At 48.2% G+C, this 13,503-nt stretch overlaps 1 pseudogene; it reads right to left on the bottom strand.

Annotated features, from left to right (window-relative positions):
* Positions 1 to 521: 521 nt before the first annotated feature.
* Positions 522 to 3,389, bottom strand: LOC109782256 (proteinaceous RNase P 2-like; annotated as a pseudogene).
* Positions 3,390 to 13,503: the final 10,114 nt, after the last annotated feature.

Here is a 13,503-nt window from a genome sequence, read left to right as displayed (position 1 = left end):
GGTGATGTACAGATAAATCTTTGTTGTTTTGCCTCACCTGAGTGAAAGTGGGTGTTCAAAACACACTTGAATCGATGTACATACTGAAATATTTGCTCTTGACACTACTGTTGTTTTGCTATCCACGTCGATTTGTATGTACATTCAAATATGAAGCTGTTGCTACATACTGAAATATTTGGAGGTACAAACAACAGCTTCAGAGAACACTTGAATCGATTTGGATATATACAAGAAATATTTGCTCTTTTGCTACTGCTGTACATACTGAATTTGCAGATTTACATAATGAACGTGAACTGGTTGCAGAAATATCTGGAAATTCCCCTGTTAAAACTTAGAAGTGAGGCATGTACGTTGTAATCTACAAACCATTCCCCTGTTAAAAGCAGGAGTAGGCAGGGGGGCTCATGGTAAGCTCAATGCCCTCTGTTATCTACAAACCTTTCCCACACCTGACATAAGAAGGCAATGACTTATGCATCACTTGTATGCAGTAAACTGGAGCAAACAACTTGCTGTGAGAAATAATATTCTTGCATTGCGAAACAAAATTCCACCATGGCCATTTTGATGAATATTCAGACATAAATTTTCAAAAATACAATATTCAGATATAAATATTCAACAGAACTACAATATTGCGAAATAAAATGATAATCTTCTAGGAAATATAAAGCACAAAGTTCATGTAAAATCCGTCCAACACATGAGCTTCAACGCCAAGTTGTCGTGCCGAAATGCGTCCTGGAGTTGGAACAAGACCTGCAGTTTGACATAAACAAATAAGTTTGTGTGTGTATCAACATTTTTGAAAGAAAAATAAATTGTATGGCCATGAAAAGTACCAGTAGTTTTCTTAGTCATTGTTAGGGCAATTACGCTATCATGGAAGCCAACCTGCTTACAATTCTTGCACGTTCTAGGCACTTCCTTTTTTTGTCCACCAACATTTTTCTTCCCCTCTCCATCCTTATTTGTGAAGATTGTAATTGCATACGTAGAGTAAAAATCATAAAGCTACGTTTGGACAAACCCCCAAGTCCAAGCCAAGCTAATACACTTAACTCTTCAGCTTGAACGTGTATCTTTGAAAAGCATAAGTTCATACTCTAAGTAAAGCGAACTCAAAAAATAATGTATGTATCTTCCGAATCAGAACCGAAATTTAGCAAACACCAAAACTTAAACTTTTATTACATGCTTACTCATGTTGTGAGCCATAGAATATTTTCCAGTTAGTCACATCCTCTTAAGAAACATACCGAAGTTACCCCATGAAAGCAGATACTTAAAGCATGATGCATGTGGACACGTATCTGCAGAAAGGTGTGTCCTACTCCTACAGCACAAGGGCAAAGCATTAATTCTGATCACTGTATGTAATGGAAAAGCAACCTACTACGCTTCCTCCACTATCTTTTGTGATATCTGGACCATCTTGTGTATCTTCCTATTTCATTTGTTCATGAACTTATTCACCAATATAGCAATGCAATATCTTCAATCACTGAAACCTATGTACCCAAATATGTGTCTTTCAGACCAGACCAAGGGGGACTGTACTTTTTATGATTGTAGATGAAATTTTACAGAATAAGTTGGGAAAAGCTAATGTTACATACCTCAGGTGGAGCACGTTCGGACGGCGGATATCTTCCGGCGAATTCGGCGGTGGCGACATTGTCCAGCACATAGCTGCAGCATATTCACCCCAGCCTTGTTGAGAGTCTTGAGACATTGTAGAAATAATACAGATTTTATGTCAAATTAAAATCCTAGAATGTCCCTTACAATGTTTGGACGGCCGAGGCACCTGTATAAGATATAGAATGAGAAGAATTTATCTGACAACCTGCATAAGACTACAAAATGTGAAGCCTAAATATGACTCAAGTGTGTTAACACAATAGTAGTTCAATTTCCATAAAGCAAACTGAAATTGTGGATGAAGAAGTTATCATATAAGCTCATTCAATTTGGCCACAGTATATCACCACAATCAGTTGCACAAAACAGGGAGGAAAACTATCTCCAGGTGAATGCCATGATTTAAGTATATGAAGATTACGGATTTCCCTAACTACAGTTGAAGGACCAATTACTTCAGCAAGCAATTATCATGCAGACATGACAATCAACCACAAGGTCTTTAAGGATGTCTCAAATTGTTAACACAACCAGAGTTCTATAATCAGAGGTGAAAATTAACATAGATGAAGAAGCTTATCATATAAACCTATTGAATTTGGTCACAGCACAAGTCACTATCCTCAGAAAGCAGGGAGGCATACTATCTCCAGGTCTAGTTTTTCCAAATTAATTATTAGTAAATCACATCATGCCAGCTACTAACCAAGCACATATCTGCTCTGCTTATCACAACTGCCAGTAAACTAAAGAAACTAACTATATTTAACAAAACGTTCAATGCTCCAAGTTAGCTAGGGACTCAAACCCAAGGGATGGATATATATATGCACCTGAAATTGGCTGAAATTGGCTTTGGTTTCCCTCACAAGAGCCAACCCAGAAATAGAGTCAGCAAACTTCTGTGTATGCCTCCATGTCGATATCAACAGAACCTAGGCGTCATCTGCATCCACCTCACTTGTCGTCTGCCCCAGCTCTCACCCGCTGCACCATCCATGGTCCGGTCTGAAGCCACCCCAGCTGATGGCACCCACCGCCGTTCGCCACAAGGGCGTCCTTAACCTGACACACATCCCACTCAGGCTTATGAGCAGTTGCCGCTGTCTCAATCCGGAACCGCCCCTCCAAGACCTTGGCGGTCTCCTCTATCACACAGCCAATAGCTCGCCACAGCTTGTGCATATACTCATACACCTTGTCTGTGTCCCTGACCTTTGCGCTGACCTCAAGGAGCGCGGCAAGCTCGGGCTCTTCCTGCGATACAGCGGAGGCCGCCATGAGGGCCTCGACCGCGGAGGCCTTGCCAGCCTCCCTGGCGCGCCGGATTACGGCAAGCACGGGGCTGTACGACCGGAGGCGCAGCGCGATGCCGTCCTTCTGCCGCATGGTGGAGACGAGCCCGAAGGCCTCATCAGCGCCCTCGCCGTCTGCGGCCACGACGCGACCGAGCGAGGTGATGGTGGCCTCGGACGGGGGCGCCCCGGCCTCCAGCATCTGGGCGAACACACGGCGTGCGACGGCCGCCGGGTGGACGGGCAACGCGGCGTGCGTCCGCGGAGGCGAGTAGGTGGAGGATCTGTTCGTACTTGTGCGCGGCGAGGCGGAGGTCGGGCGCCGCGTCCGGGCCGGAGACGGCCGCGTCGATGGCGGCCATGGCGGCTGCGGCGTCCCCGCGGCGGGTGCAGTCTATGCGCGTGCGCGACAGGTTGCAGTTGCGGATAAGATGACGAAAGGAGCTCGGGCAGAATTCTTATAGAATGCAGGGGTTAATTCGCAAAATCGAAACGTTTTCCTGGCTTGACTTACATAGGGACGGCGGGTTTAATTATCGGAAAAAACAAGGTGTTTCTTGCAAAAGCGCCGCGACGGTGAGCACGCGGGCAGCAGCCGTACTCGCTTTATTATTAGGGAAAAATGGAGTATTAATAACCAAAAGTTGCAAATCAAATCCGCGTCGAATCCTGCTGATACTAGAACAATATCAAAAAAATGCAAATCAAGGCAACTACAAATATAAACAATTATATATTTAATATCACTGATGTCTTTTTTTAATCGAAACATGTACCAATAAGTAACCCTATAATTATGTTGAGCGTATATATATAAGTGATACATTTTTTTATTATGTTAGATGAATGGTCTCGAGACACAATTGATGACACCCTAGGGAGAGAACCATCGGTTGACGCAACCCACCAGCACACAGGGTCCACTGTAGTCCTGGTGTTCCTATTGTTAGTGTCGTCTTAGCACACTACCATGCCTATTTTTCACCACCGACGCCCCTTCTCGGCAACGACAATCCACACCACCTTGAAACCCCTAAAGTTTTGTTCCTCTCCATCCCGCCCTCACAGACATACCTCGGAGTCTTGGAATCATGACAATTCCATTAAGGCCACCATGCCATGACGATCCCCTCATGTCAAATTCTCTTGTGCCTCCTCTATGTAGCAATGCAGAATCAACTATAATGAGAAGGCATGACAGACATACGCATAAAAACCCCGCTTGACTAACGACCTCATCATTGTGTGGACTAACTGCAATAACAAAGCAATGTACTTAAACTCATTTGCTATCCCAAAACAGAAATATTCCGAAAAATGTGCTCCAATAGATGATCTAAACAGTTTACTATCCTAAAAAAGTTTAGGTAAAGCATTAAATTTCTGTCTTCTCTCCAAATAACAAACCAACTAGTGAACTGGTAAAAGTCTAGAAGGTGCAGGGGAGGAAGTGGCATGGACGGGGAAATTTCCACGCCACCAAATCGTTGTCGTCACCACCCACTGCAACCACCATCCAACACCCATGCCCTACCATAAGCTCCCTAGTGCCCTCCCTCCTCACCCTCGACACACTGCACCTTCTTCATCCTCGTGCCACCCCAAAAAACACCCCATTCATCTCCTCCATTACGATCGGCCAGTGCACCCACATCCTCCATTCTTCTTCCCAGCACCCCCACCACCACATCACCGCACCGCCTTCCCACACAACGCCAGATCACCATGCACCGCCACCTCATGTTGCGTCATTGCGTACATGTCGTGTGAAGCAGAGTACATAGCTGCTTCGGAAGTAGCGCATGAAGGAGTCTGGATGAAGAAGTTCATATCCGATCTGGGTGTAATACCTAGTGCGTCGGGTCCAATGAAAATCTTTTGTGACAACACTCGAGCAATTGCCTTAGCGAAGGAATTCAGGTTTCATAAGAGAACCAAACACATCAAGAGAAGCTTCAACTCCATTCGTGAAAAGGTCAATGATGGAGACATAGAAATTTGCAAAATACATATGGATCTGAATGTAGCAGACCCGTCGACTAAGCCTCTTCCGCGAGCAAAACATGATCAGCACCAAGACTCCATGGGTGTTAGATTCATTACAATGTAATCTAGATTATTGACTCTAGTGCAAGTGGGAGACTGATGGAAATATGCCCTAGAAGCAATAATAAAGTTGTTATTATTATATTTCCTTATTCATGATAAAGGTTTATTATTCATGCTAGAATTGTATTGATCGAAAACTTAAATACATGTGTGGATACATAAACAAAATATCGTGTCCCTAGTGAGCCTCTACAAGACTAGCTCGTTCATCAAACATGGTTAAGGTTTCCTAACCATAGACATGTGTTGTCGCTTGATAATGGGATCACATCATTAGAAGAATGATGTGATGGACAAGACCCATCCATTAGCTTAGTATATGATCGTTCTGTTTATTGCTATTGGTTTCTTAATGTCAAATACATATTCCTTCGATTATGAGATCATGCAACTCCCGAATACCAGAGGGAATACATTGTGTGCTATCAAATGTCACAACGTAATTGGGTGATCATAAATATGCTCCACGGGTATCTCCGAAGGTGTCTGTAGAATTGGCATAGATCGAGATTAGGATTTGTCACTCTGTGTATTGGAGAGGTATCTCTGGCCCTCTCCGTAATACACATCACAAGAAGCTTGCAAGCAAAGTGACTAAGGATTTAGTTGCGAGATGATGTATTACGGAACGAGTAAAGAGACTTGCTGGTAACGAGATTGAACTAGGTATGAAGATACCGATGATCGAATCTCGGGCAAGTAAGATATCGACAGATAAAGGGAATTACGTATGCTGTCATAAGGTTCGACCGATAAAGATCTTCGTAGAATATCTAGGAACAAATATGGGCATCCAGGTTTCGCTATTGGTTATTGACTGGAGAGGCGTCTTGTTCATGTCTACATCATTCTCGAACCCATAGGGTCCGCACGCTTAACGTTCGTTAACGATATAGTATTATATGAGTTATGTGATTTGGTGATCGAATGTTGTTAGGAGTCCCGGATGAGGTCACGGACATGTCGAGGAGCTCCGAAATGATCCGGAGGTAAAAATTGATATATAGGATGATGCTATTTGGTCACCGGAAAGGTTTCGGAGTGTACCGGGTAATCATCGGATCACCGGAAGGGGTTCCGGGAAGCCCCGGAAGGTTAATGGGTCTTATGAGCCAAGAGGGGAAACACGCCATGAGATGCAGCCCGAACCGACAACGATCCTCTATCATGGGGTAATATAATAGGAAGATTATGAGTGTAACACAAAGATCTTCTACCCTAGGTTAATATAACATGAAAAAGTGAGAACAATGTGTGAGTCAAATACTCCAAGTCCGACTCGTCCTTCGTTGGTGACGGGCGTCAGTTGGTCAAGTGAGCGGGGTCATGCACAATGGTGGATAGATTTTTTGGAAAAACATTTGAGTCATTTAAGGTTTGGCCCTCGAGTCCATTAGCAACAAAAAGTGTCATGTTTTTTTTATAAGTATATTTCTCGTCCCTCAATTCTTTTTAAAGTATAGAAATGGTCTCTCAATTTCAAAACCAGCAAACTTTAGTCCCCCAACTTTTCAAACCGGATAAGTTTAGTCCCTCGCAACCCTTCGGGTGGTTTTGACCGGGTCAGCGCCCACGTGGCAGTCCCTGGTGGATCTTCTTCCTCCCTCACATTCTATTTCACCTAGGCATTTCGTCGAGCAGTTGGCATGCATCAAGCAGCAGGAGAAAGGACATGGGTGTGGAGGCCTCCGGCAAGGTGGCTCTGGTCATTGGCCGCGTGAATCTGTGACGCTGTCCGCACACACATGCCCGCCATGGCCCCGCGATGGTGGTACGAGCTCGAACCTATGCGGAGGTCAAGCCGCCGCGTGCATCCATGCCGCTGGCCGCACACACAGCTCCATGCGATGGCCAACTCATAGGTTGCAGCTGTTGTCGTCGAGTGTGGCAACGCCCTTCGACTCGCTTGGTGTGGCCGCTGGCCACCCAGACGGCGTCCGTGTTCGGCACTGCTCCACATCGTCTCTGCGTCCAAACCCGACCTCCAGCCATCTCACCGGCCGGCAGCGTCGTGCATGTCCGCGACCGCCACCCATGAGTTGATGGGTCCCGTCACCATGCCGCCTAGCTATCACCGGCGAAAAGCTCATCGCCGTCGCACATCACGCACACGCACACCACACGCACGAACAGAGCAGCAACTCAACCTAGCGCGGGTGGCAGCAGGCACATAAGACCACATCTTATAACTACTCAATGGCTCGCAGCAGCCCAGCGACTCCTTGTAGGAGATATGCCCTAGAGGCAATCATGTATGATGATATTTCCTATGTGTTTATGAATAAAGATAGTCCTTGGACATTATCAATGATGTGTATCAGCAAGTACGTGACTTGTTTGTGGGACTATGCATTGTATGATGACTGTCCTAAAAGGTCCCTAGTCGAAAGGGCTGTGTGGACGCGTAGCCGACTAGACTAGCATATGACATGGTCGATGGCTTGGTCTCACTAGCCATGGAGCATTGGATGCTAACCGGATAATATGGACTTGGAAGGGTCTGGTCGGATTCGACGTAGTCGGATCCGAGTCGAGATAAGGTCCGAGTCGGACAGACCCAACTATGAGACGCGGCGATATGTCATCTGTGAGTCTCTAGTACAACATACGTTCTATGTCCTAAGACCTGAGCTGATGCATGTACTCGGGATGGTGACAGACTTGCTTTGGGCCGACCAAACGCTACTCCGTAACTGGGTAGTTACAAAGGTAGGTTTCGGGTTTATCCAGACCCATGCTGCGAGACGTGGTCGAGCAAGATGGGATTTGTCCCTCCGATCAAGAGAGATATACTCTGGGCCCTGAGGGAGTCCTGGATTAGGGGGTCCTCGGGCGTTCGACCTGTTAGCCATGGGCCGGACTGATGGGCTGTGAAGATGCGAAGACCGAAGACTGCACCCGTGTCCGGATGGGACTCTCCTTGGCGTGGAAGGCAAGCTTGGCGACCGAATATGTAGATTCCTTTCTTTGTAACTAACCTTGTGTAACCCTAGATCCTCCCGGTGTCTATATAAACCGGAGGACTTAGTCCGTAAAGAGACACTCATTACCATAGTCATACAAGCTAGACTTCTAGGGTTTAGCCATTACGATCTCGTGGTAGATCAACTCTTGTAATACTCATATCCATCAAGATCAATCAAGAAGGAAGTAGGGTATTACCTCCATAGAGAGGGCCCGAACCTCGGTAAACATCGTGTCCCCTGTCTCCTGTTACCATCGACCTTAGACGCACAGTTCGGGACCCCCTACCCGAGATCCGCCGGTTTTGACACTGACATTGGTGCTTTCATTGAGAGTTCCACTGTGCCGTCCCCAAAAGGTTCGATGGCCCCTTCAATCGTCAACAATGACGCTGTCCAAGGAGAAACCTTCCTCCCCGGACAGATCTTCGTGTTCGGCGGCTTCGCACTGCGGGCCAACTCGTTTGGCCACCTGGAGCAGATCGATAGCTACGCCCCTGGCCATCAGGTCAGATTTGGGAGCTTGAATTACGTTGCGGACATCCGTGGAGATTTGATCTTCGCCGGATTCGAGACCGCGGCGACCGCTCCTGGTCACCTTGACGAACATAACCTAAATCTGTCGTCAGACCGCATCCAGGATATAGCTCCTGTGACCACTCTGGCCTTAGATCCAGAGCACACTGCGGCATCCAAGGATCGGAGGCTTGACCCCACCACGGAGGCCACAGATCCCCCGGCGTTGGAGCCGCACATGGACTTAACCTCACACAATATCTGTGTCACCGTAATTCCGGACTAATCTCTGGTTATAAGTTCCGAACCATGTGAGCCCGCGGACGCCGAACTTAATCGATCTTCGAATTCAGCGCCACAAACATCTTCTAGCACTCGCCTTTGGGCGATGTGCTAAACTCATTAAAGAGCTTGTCCTTGGCGGGGAACTCACAGCCGAACTCCGTACGGTTAGGACTAGGGGCTGATGATCGAGAATTTTGCTTCCCACCCGCCACCCACTTCATAGCCACCGTCGAGGACTTAACCGACACGCTTGATTACGAATCCGAAGACATTGACGGTATGGACGACGATGCCGATGAGGAGCAAGACCAAAATCCGCCATTTACTGGACGCTGGACGGCCACTTCTTCGTACGATGTGTACATGGTGGATACACCCAAAACAACCAACGACGACGACAAAGAAAATCTAGTCGAGAATAAACCTCCTGAAACACAGCAAAAACGCTGGCGTCCTCGGCGCCGCTCTAAGTCATGTCGTTCAAAAGACAGCAATGCTGGCACCGGTGAAAATAATACTCTGGACGATGCCAAAAACAATGAAGACCTTGCTGAGGTAACATCCGAACAGGAGGAGCAAGAAAACGGGCAAGCTAGCCCCAACGAACAGTCCAGGCCCAACGACTCGGAGGACGGCAGTTACCGTCCGCTCTCCGAGGATGAGGAAAGCCTCGGCAACGAAGACTTCATCGTGCCTGAGGAACCTCTCGAGCAGGAGCGCCTCAAGCGCCAGCTAATAGCAACGGCAAGGAGCCTGAAAAAGAAACAGCAGCAGCTTCAAGCTGACCAAGATCTGCTCGTCGACAGATGGACTGATGTCCTGGCAGCCGAAGAATACGGCCTCGGACGCCCAGCCAAGAGTTACCCAAAGCGAAGGCTGCTACCCCAGTTCGATGAAGAGGCGCTGGAGCTCATACCTCCCTCGCATAATGCGACCGATCGACCACCACGCGGTCGAGACAGTGCGGCGGACCGACCACCACGTGGTCGGGATAGAGCGGCAGCTCAGGCCGAACAGCAGCCTGCCCCACCGCCTCGTAAAAATAGAGACGAAACAGCTCGGGGTCACACATTCGACCTCCGGCAGACCCTGGATAGTAGAGCAGGACATACCCGATCGATTTACGGATCGCGAGGACGTCCCTCGACACGTGATGATGGCTACCTATTCGGGCGTGACAAACCTAGTCACACCCGAGCCGATAACCGCAGACGAACTCCATCAGACCTATGGCGCAATGCGGCCAGATATAGAGGCGCCGCACACCCTCTGTGCTTCACTGATGAAGTAATGGACCATGAATTCCCCGAAGGGTTCAAACCCGTCAATATTGAATCATACGACGGAACAACCGATCCCGCGGTATGGATCAAGGATTTTATTCTCCACATTCACATGGCCCGCGGAGATGACCTCCATGCTATCAAATACCTCCCACTAAAGCTCAAAGGGCCAGCCCGGCACTGGTTAAACAGCCTGCTGGAAAATTCCATCGGCAGCTGGGAGGACTTGGAAGAAGCTTTTCTTGACAACTTCCAAGGTACATATGTCCGGCCACCACACGTCGATGACTTAAGTCACATAGTCCAACAGCCTGGAGAGTCAGCCAGGAAATTCTGGACTAGATTCCTAACTAAAAAGAACCAGATCGTTGACTGTCCGGATGCCGAAGCCCTAGCGGCCTTTAAACATAGCATCCGTGACGAATGGCTCGGCTGCCATCTCGGCAAAGAAAAGCCCAAATCTATGGCAGCCCTCACGGCACTCATGACCCGCTTTTACGCGGGTGAGGATAGTTGGCTGGCTCGTAGCAAAAACACAGCCAGCGAGGCAGGCCCCTCCGAGGTCAAAAACAGCAACGGCAAGCTCCCACGTAACAGACACAAGCGCCGAAGCAATGGTGATAATACCAATGACACTACAGTTAATGCCGGATTCAGCGGCTCCAAGTCTGGTCAGCGGAAAAATGCGTATAAAAGGAACGGTCAGGGACCATCCAGCTTGGACCGCATACTCGATCGTCCGTGCCAGATACATGGCACCCCAGACAAACCAGCCAATCATACCAACAAGGATTGTTGGGTCTTCAAACAGGCCGGCAAGTTAAACGCCGAGAACAAGGAAAAGGGATCGCAAAGTGAGGATGATGACGAAGAGCCCCGGCAACCGAACTCAGGGGGGCAGAAGAAGTTCCCCCTCAAGTCAAAACGGTGAACATGATATATGCTACACACATCCCCAAAAGGGAGCGCAAGTGCGCACTAAGGGACGTTTATGCGATAGAGCCAGTCGCCCCAAAATTCAACCCATGGTCATCATGCCCGATCACTTTTGATCATCGGGATCATCCAACCAGTATCCGGCATAGCGGATCAGCCGCACTAGTCCTGGACCCAATCATTGATGGATTCCACCTAACGCGAGTCCTCATGGACGGTGGTAGCAGCCTCAATCTGCTCTATCAAGACACAGTGCACAAAATGGGCATTAATCCATCAAGGATCAAGCCAACGAAGATTACCTTCAAAGGAGTCATACCAGGTGTAGAGGCCCAATGTACGGGCTCAATCACACTAGAGGTTGTCTTTGGATCCCCCGACAACTTCCGAAGCGAGGAGTTAATCTTCGACATCGTCCCATTCCGCAGTGGTTATCACGCACTGCTCGGACGGACTGCATTCGCTCGGTTCAACGCGGTGCCGCACTATGCTTATCTTAAGCTTAAGATGCCCAGTCCATGCGGCATCATAACGGTCAACGGAAACACGGAACGCTCCCTCCTTACAGAGGAGCACACCGCCGCCCTAGCAGCAGAAGTACAGAGCGGCCTTCTCAAGCAGAACCGTAATCCGGCTGCCGAGCCCCTGGGCATCGTAAAGAGGGTCCGAACTACGCCACAACAGGACAGCTCGGCTCATCAAGAGCTTGACTAGCAATTTGGCCTCCGTCCCAGCCCCGATCAGGTAGTGGCATTCGTACCACGCATGCATAATTACGCACTAGAAATCCCATGGGCATCGACTGCGGCACAGCTAGCTAGTGATCCACAGTTCGGCTCGACCGATCCCGGACACACATATACTGTCACTATTTCCTTTTTCCAGGTTTATTTTACATAGGCCTTCTTTGACGGCCCGACTACCGGTCCTGTCAAAGGGTAAAAACACCAGGATGGCAAGAAGAAAAGACGTATAGGGGAAGCTCTAGAGGTCAATTCAACGACCACTCTACCTGTTGTCAGGACCCACACGCAGCTCGCCTCTGGTCATGGCATGTTAAATAGCCGGTTGCTTATCGCACTATTTGTATTAATGCGCTTTGACGCATTAACCCAATTATAATGGAAGCAGTTCGCGGCTCAAGTTTAAGGGCCCCAGATACCACCTCTGCTTTCTTTCTGTTTTCCTTTAATAACTTATCTTCTAGCACACGTACACTTTGGTACGTTTCATATTTGCCAGGGGCTCCCCGACGCCCCACAATATGGCAACAAAGTCCGAACACTCTTTATAGTATAGTTCGGCACCCCGAATTTAGCATTATATGCATTGGCTCCGAATCATGTCTTTGGCCAATAGTTGGGTTGCCCGGCTCCTGTGCTTTCTACCTTACGTTCCGCTATATCGGCTAAGGTAGTAAAGGGAGAACTACTGGGATTGTTCCCTGGTTTATCCAAAGGAGCACCTCAGTAGAGAAAATCGAAAACTGACTGTCATGATGCAGCGAGAGCCGGTCAGCTGTTCGGAGGTTGCAAATCCTTGGAGATTTCTTCCGCGTTGCGCGAAGGATCGGTACTTCCCGATCAGACGCTTATAGCACTCTAGTTCGGAAACTAGGGGCCGCGTTCATGTTTTTATTGTCGAACTCCTATGGCTAAGTGAGGGCGTTAAAGCCGAATAGTCTAGTTGCCTGGTTCGTTGCGCTAAACAACTCCTTCAAGGACCATATAATTGGATCAAGATTGTTTAGATTCCATCCGAACACCTCCGTACTACCTACATGGGGGCAGAAGCCGACGACTGGCCAACCCTCAGATTTCATATAACACGGCGGCACAGGAGGTAAAATTAAAAACATAACAATCATTATATTACAAACCCACTTTGTTTCACCATACAAGGCAAAGACAACATGAATGTATTCATTCGAAAATAATGTCATGCCCACACTGCGTTGCTACAATGCGAGACCCCTCCAGGACATCCGCAAAATAGCGCTTGGGTGTGCGCTGCTCCTTGCCCTCTGGCGGCCCCCTGGCTAGCTCGACGGCGTTCATCTTCACCCACCACATCTTGCAACGGGCGAAGGCCATACGTGCACCTTCAATACAGGATGATCGCTTAACGATGTCCAGCCGAGGACAGGCGTTCACCAGCCGCCTCACGAGTCCGAAGTAGTTGTCGGGCCTAGCTTCGGCTGGCCATAGCCGAATTATCAAATCCTTCATGGCTAGTTCAGCCACCCTATGCAGCTCCACCAGCTGTTTCAGCTGATCGGTGAAGGGCACGGGATGCTCTGGCGCAAGATATTGCGACCAGAATAGCTTCTCCGTGGAGCTCCCTTCTTCAGCTCGGAAGAACTCCGTGGCGTTGGACACACTTCGCGGCAGATCAGCAAAAGCCCCTAGAGAACTCCGAATCCGGGTTAGTAAAAGATACTTCCTCTTTGCATATTTGCTTTGCATA

The sequence above is a fragment of the Aegilops tauschii genome, chromosome 2, assembly GCF_002575655.3.
Source record: "Aegilops tauschii subsp. strangulata cultivar AL8/78 chromosome 2, Aet v6.0, whole genome shotgun sequence".
Lineage (NCBI taxonomy): Eukaryota > Viridiplantae > Streptophyta > Magnoliopsida > Poales > Poaceae > Aegilops > Aegilops tauschii.
The sequence above is the reverse complement of the archived record's forward strand: the minus strand, read 5'-3'. Positions and strand labels throughout refer to the sequence as shown.